The following is a 6,697-nucleotide window of genomic DNA, read 5'->3' as shown; positions in this document are numbered from 1 at the left end:
AGCAGAAAAAATGATAAGAAACATCCTTATCCTGTTTGAGAACTCATACTGCAGTTTGGTTTCTTAAAAGCTGTTATTCCTTAAAGAATTCAACCTTTTGTTTTCCTGCATGGTGTGATTAACTGTAGTCTAAAATTAATGAGACAATAATAGGGTTTTCTTCTAAATTGGAGTTTAATATATAATACATTTTATATGTTATTTTTAATACCAAATACCTTTTGGTGTGTTTTATTAGCAGATATCAGTCACATCAGTTGTTTTTTTATCGCCTGTGAAAAGAGCTGTATTGGCTTTCTACAGAAGTATGGGGGGGGGCAATATGTGTTCGGTTTCCTGTCGGAAGGCTTTCTCCCAAACTTGACCCCCAGATATGTCTGCAGTAAAAGAAAAAAAACTCAGGGGGAAGCATATTAGATGCTTAGGAGAAAGCCCTTGTAGTACAGCCTGCCATGGTGTAAGCACATCATTGGTGATACCTGTGGTGGAGGAGGCTGCTGGGGTGGGATGCGTGTCACCTGCAGGGTACGCAGTGCTCACTATGAGCATGCAGCCCTGGGGCAAGCTCCTTCGGCTCTGCTAAACCAACCTGAGGCATCAAAGCTGGCTTCCAGGTCTGTTGGATGATGTCCATGTGTGGGTATTTTTGCTTTGGAGTTTACAGTGATGAAGAACTGGGGACTGACTTCAGAAATAGCCCTCAGACTTTGGTACCTATTACAGGCCTTTCCCCTTTCCCATATCTCTAAAGGGAAGATGTGTTGGCTGTGTGGTACCAAGCATCGAGGTTGGTTTGTGTACCCACTGATATGAGAACAGGTTGATCTGCAGCTTACTTTTATCAAGGTGATCTGAGAAGTTGTGTCAGGATATCCGTTCTCCCGGGGTGGAGAGAGACTTCATGTATGTATGGAAATGTTCACAGCAGACCATTAGTCTGGCAAGCTAACTAGGAGCACTCCTTGTGTCTGGCCCACTCTAACAGCAAGCTGTAATGCCAAAAACTACTGTTCCTGGCCAACACTTACTAGCACCAAGGTAGTAGTTTGCAGAACTGATGCTTCAATCTGTGCATAGATGAAGCCGATGAGCTGAGGCAGGGTCTGCAGACGGTGCTGAACTCTTCCCTACGGCCTTTATCAGGTCAGCAATTTCTAGATGTGTGTTTTGTTTGAAGCGTAGAAAATTTGGCAGTCTTATTTCTGCTTAATTAGCCTCATGATTTGAAACTATTTGTGGCCTCTTAATGAACTGGGAAGAAAGGAGCAGTTGTTAGCAGCTGGTTGGGCTGTTTAACAGCAGCCATGTGTGTTCAGCAGAACAGCAATAAAGCAGTGAGAGGAAAAGTCTGGCAATATCGCCCGGGGTCAGGGCATGCAAGGGTTATTCTCCATCCTGTTAACGATCACCATTAGCGCAGTACAGAATTTCAGCTAGCCATAAACAGCCTTGTTAAGTGACAGTGACAACAAAGGCTTGGACAGGCAGCCTGCATTTGTGCGAAGGCCCGCAGTCCCCTGCCAGAGGATTTGAACTAAGATGCTGGCCTGCAAGCCAGAGCAGCTGAGCAAGGAGGGTGTCTCCCCGTTTGCCAAGGCTGTTATGGGACAGAGGACTTTCAACAACTTCCCAGCCCCACTGAGATTTGCCAGAGCTCATCTGTCAAAACCTCTAGTCACTGAGTTGCCCAGCTCTATCACACACCTGTGGGACTTCACTGGGAGATGGGCATGACTGTTGCCAGGTGGTGGTACATCTACTAGTTCTGGTTTTGCCCGTGCCTGAAGGCTCGACCCTGAGTCTGCTGTGTTGATCACTGGTTTGATGCTTTCTCAGCAAAATGACTGAGCCTGTACCCCTGATTTCCCTTCCCCCTATGATCTGGAGAGGGTGTCCCCCAATTTTTAACAGTATGTGACCATCTGGGTGACTACTTCACATGACCACAATCCATTTCTTCTGATATTCCTCCTCCTCCTTCCTCAGAATTATTTTGGCTGCTCCCCAAACCCCAGATCATACAGATTTTCTTTGTTTTGCCTTGTTAGCCTGGATACTAGCAAAATCTCCTCCATCTTTCATGAAGGTTTCTAGCAGTACTTGGAAGAAAAGATAAAGCATATCCTTAAGATAGCTATATCAAGATGTAGCATATAAAAATTAATGCTTCATTTTTGCCAGTTTGCAATTCAAGAATACTAAATATGGATCAGTGTATATACTTTTTGTAGTAGCCTCTCTTATTCTGACAATATTTTTCTCTAGGATTAGAGATAATGGAGAGTAGTCATGATATTGCTAAACTACTTCAGCAAAGGAAACAAAGCATGAAACATGTATTGTCTGGTGAAAATGATTTTCATATGCATAAAATACTTGGTTAGCTGATATGCCTCTTAGTAAGGCTATCACCAGGGATTAAGAGCATCCACTTAGATTACTCCAGGTTTTGAAGAAGCCTATCCCCTCTTTGCTGTGCTGAAGATGTTTTTTCCTGTATCATAAACATGAATTTTTTTGTGTGAGTCAAATTACATTTTGGATGTACATGATAAACTTCAGGAGCTTCCTTAATGTCTGTCAGTGCTCCTTTGAGGCTAGTATCAGTTACGTCTGGCTCTGTCTTTAGTGTTTTTCAATCCATAAATCACCCTCACATGTCCCTGTAAACAATATTTGTGTGACATTTTGGTGCCTTTGAACAAAATGCTCACTGCAGATGTGTACACTCTTTGTTTTAGTATCTCAGGTGCTAATTATATGTGGAGCCTCCCTTAGGATTAGCTCTGATGCTTTATGTTAGGGCTGGAGGGATTTCTTGGTTTTTGTTTTAATCAGGTCGATACGCACATAATATAGTGGCCTTTACTCCACTGTGGCTTTTGTAAAATGCTCTGCAGTATATATCTACCGTCACCACATAAGGAAGTGCTCTGGGTTGGTTATGCAAATGATACCTAACTGCATAGAAATAGCAAAGAATAGCTGCATCACTGCGGGGATTTTGGCCTGTCTGTTCTGTGTAGAGTTTCATAGTTCAGGGCAGGATATTTTAGGTCTGTTTCCTCGTGTTATTCTGCAAGACTTGCAATCACCAGAGCCCCTTGTTAAACTGAAGGAAGTCTCTTTAGAATAACAAAGCAAGGTGTAGGGTTTTAAACCTGGGAGCTATTCAGGCAAAGATGTGAGGCGGCTGCTGAATTTCATTCGGTCCCTTTGATTTCCTGACAACGTGGCTGGTGATGCGCTCCTTACCCCTGTGAAGTGAAGGCCTCTGGCATGGGTAGATGTAATCTCCTTTGCAGGGTCTGGGCTGATTGCTTCTCCTGAGCACCTCTTTTCCACCATGCTTTGCTGTTCCTGGAGGGCGAGAGCCTCCGTGGCCTCCTGGCATAAGAGCAGCTGCTGCTTTTTCGGTCTGGGAGTTGCAAAGGATAACAGTATTGTAAGATCACAACTAAGTCATTTATAATCTGTTGTCTTCTTTCTCACTGCATACTGAAATGCTTTTGGCTGAAATAGTGGCCTGGCTTCCATTTCTCAGAGGTCCTTAAGTCTTGAGAAGCATGCAGGAAAAGCTGAACTGACACAGCAAACCTTCTGATGCCCACCTGGTATTGCTTAACAGCTTTGCTAAAAGGCTCGACACATTTTTTTTGTGCAGTTAAGGGGTTTTTTTTTCCCTCTTCTGCTGCCACAGTTTGTACCTTTGCCCATTTATTTATATGGTTGGTTTGGAAATAGACTTCTTTAAAGAGAAGAAACTCACCACTAGAGGATCTCAGTTTTACTTCTCCACTTTTTATTGCCTTTGTTTTCCTTTTGCTTTTTTCTTTTTTTTCCCTAGTGCTTTAGCAGCCATCTTTCTGACAGTCCTTTACTTATATTAACTACATTGTGAAAGCAGTTTGAACTTTAAGAAATGTCTTTGCCATTCCATGAGTCTAATCATATGGTGTTACACATTGTTCCTTCAAGTCAGTATTTACTTTTTATATGAAATGCACGACTCCTCAGCTTTCTGTCATACAGCTTGGTGGTCAGTCTCAGTGGAAGCTGAAGACCAGTTTAAAAGTGCTTCTACAAGTGGTGGTGTCAGAAGTTAGCTTATCTTCAAACAACTCCTTGTGTGTGTTTGTATCATCCCTTACAAATACAAAGTGTCTGGTTTTAGATCTCCGTCTTCCTCATTTTCGGAGCCTTTCAGCTCTGTCAGGGCCTGGAACTGTTCTTTTTCTTAGTGCTTTTTTTTTTTTACTTTATTTTACTCTTAGTGTTTTGTGTCTGTCTGTAATCGCTCAAAGCCTAAGAGAGGCCTGCTTCACTCGGTGTGTGACTACCAACCAGTTAGCACTTAACAGGCAGCTCTGCCCAACTCAACAACTAACTGCACCTGGCGTTCATGTCAGCCTTCAGAAATGCAGATCTATGCCCTTTTATTTTTACTTGCCTGACAGTGAATACACCCTTACAACTCTTCCTTCCTGAAAATCACCAATATAAATGAGATTATAAAAAAGACATTTAAAATTGGTCCCTAGGGTGTCTTTTATCTATTGCTGATAGGCATTCACAGATGTTAAGACTGGGGGACCATTACGGCTTGGGAATTTGACTGAACTTCCATATCAGTCTCAGCAACTTGTGGTGGAATCCAGATACATTATTGTGGGTCAGCTTAAATCTTTTTGAAACTAACAGGTGAACTGCTGTCCTTTTTCTTACTCACAAGTGTGATGAACAAGATACCTGCTTTATTGAACAAAACTGTTGAAACTATAGCAGCCTCCAAACACAACACAAGCATGTGACATCTGCTTGTGCAAATGAACATGCACAAGTGCTCGTGTCCGTCCGTCTGTGATAAAGAAGCAGTTATAACTCTGGAGAACTAGACAGGAGAGAAGCAAGAAGTCAAGCAAAACAAGCATTAAGCGAAAACCCTGACGGGTAGATGGGAACTTACAAAGAGAGGTTTTTGAGTTCATTGTTAACTAGATGGAAGTTGAGCAATGTGGGCAAATAAGCTGTCTCCCACTGTGTTCAGGGAAATAGATTTTTGTGTGCACTCATTGTAAAGAGCAGGAGTGCATGAGGGATGTGTATCCTCTCCTTCACCTTCTCTTCTCTGAACAAAATGACGCTTCAACCCTGACTTTTTGCTAACCTTTTGGGTCAAAAAAAGATAATAGTATTTCTACTTAAACAATCTGGTCCTGATCTTAAGCATATTTAGTTCTGGGAAAGCTGACACCTAGAGAGAAACTGTTCAAATCATTACGTATCCCTACTGTTTAAAAACATGTACTGTAGTTTTAGAATTCAGGAGGAGGAACTGGGAATGGCCTGAGCGAAGGAGCTGACGAGAAGTCTGTAGCTAGCTTTATTTTGAAACAAGTAAAACTTGGAAGCCTTTTACCAGTAGTTTGCCTTTTGTGCATATATTTCTTGCTTCTGCAAGTTGCATTTTTTCTTTGAAAACTTCATCTTTTTATTTAACAGCTCCCCACCCCCAATAAAAGCCAGCCATGAAAACTTTCACCTGCATTCGTATTTGTAGCCAAAAACTTCTGGGTTTAGTTTTTGACAGTAGCTTAAGAAATTTTGAAGACAGCAGATACTTCCCATGAAAACAGTTATTTCTGTAAACCTGCTTATTTCAGTCTAAGGCTTGCTGAGTAGTATCAGAATTCATTTTCATCACTGCCAGAATCTGAAGCCTTGAGGTCTCACTGAGGAGATCTCTTAGTGCAATTTTATTTTCATGCTCTTTGATTTCTTAAGTCAGTCCCAACACATGTGAAGATGGGGAAAGAACAAGCTGGAAAGATACGAACAGAGAATGGAGAGAGAACAAAATCAAGAGAGAGAGGGGAAAAAAGGAGAGAACATTTTCAGTAAAAGTAAATAGTTGAAACATGGTAGATCTGCTTACCTGAGGAATGGTAGGTTGATTTTGGGTTGTGATAGGTGAAAAGGTACTCCCTTTTTTTATTTGGACAATCTATTTCTTTTTCTTTTTTTTTTTTTTAATTCTTTTCCTCCCACACCTTTTCTGTCTCATTTGCTCACTTCTTTTCAGTCTCTGTCTCTCCTTCTTTCCTGGGAGGTAATTTTAGATGTGTGTCTTCACTGTAAGCTTGCCAGACTCTTAGCCCTTTGGCAAGTTCATCGGAGTCAAATGTATGTTTACAGTGAATAATACAGTGCTGGTGTGTTTTTTGGCTTCCAAATTACAGGTGCAGCTTGTTTCCATATTTCTGAACTCGTGTGGTTGTAGATCAGGGTGTATTAGTTGATTTGTGCAGGTAATTCATCTAGTTAGGAGCAGCTATTTGCATGCATGTGAAATTCGTTGTCCGTTCTGCACAGACTTAAAATTGGAATAGGTTGTCCTAGTTTTCATCTCAGCAAATGGAGTCTGTCATTGCAAATGAACGTCTGAAATGATCCCTAAAAACTTTAACTTACATCCTCTCTGTATAAGAAGAAGACGTGTTAACAAGTTTACACGTGGTGGGAGGAGCATCACACATTTTTTAGGCCATCGCTGTCAGTACCAGGAGTTTCTTCCATTTGTTCTGCATCACCCTCATTTCCCCATGTGCCTCTCACCCGTCTTTCTCTGTTCCTTGGACTCCCTGCCATCCCCCTATCTGTGCCAGAAACTCTCTGTTATCATGTCAGCATGTTTGCT

Source organism: Dromaius novaehollandiae, chromosome 2 (genome assembly GCF_036370855.1).
Source record: "Dromaius novaehollandiae isolate bDroNov1 chromosome 2, bDroNov1.hap1, whole genome shotgun sequence".
Taxonomy (NCBI): domain Eukaryota; kingdom Metazoa; phylum Chordata; class Aves; order Casuariiformes; family Dromaiidae; genus Dromaius; species Dromaius novaehollandiae.
This window is presented reverse-complemented; position numbering follows the sequence as displayed.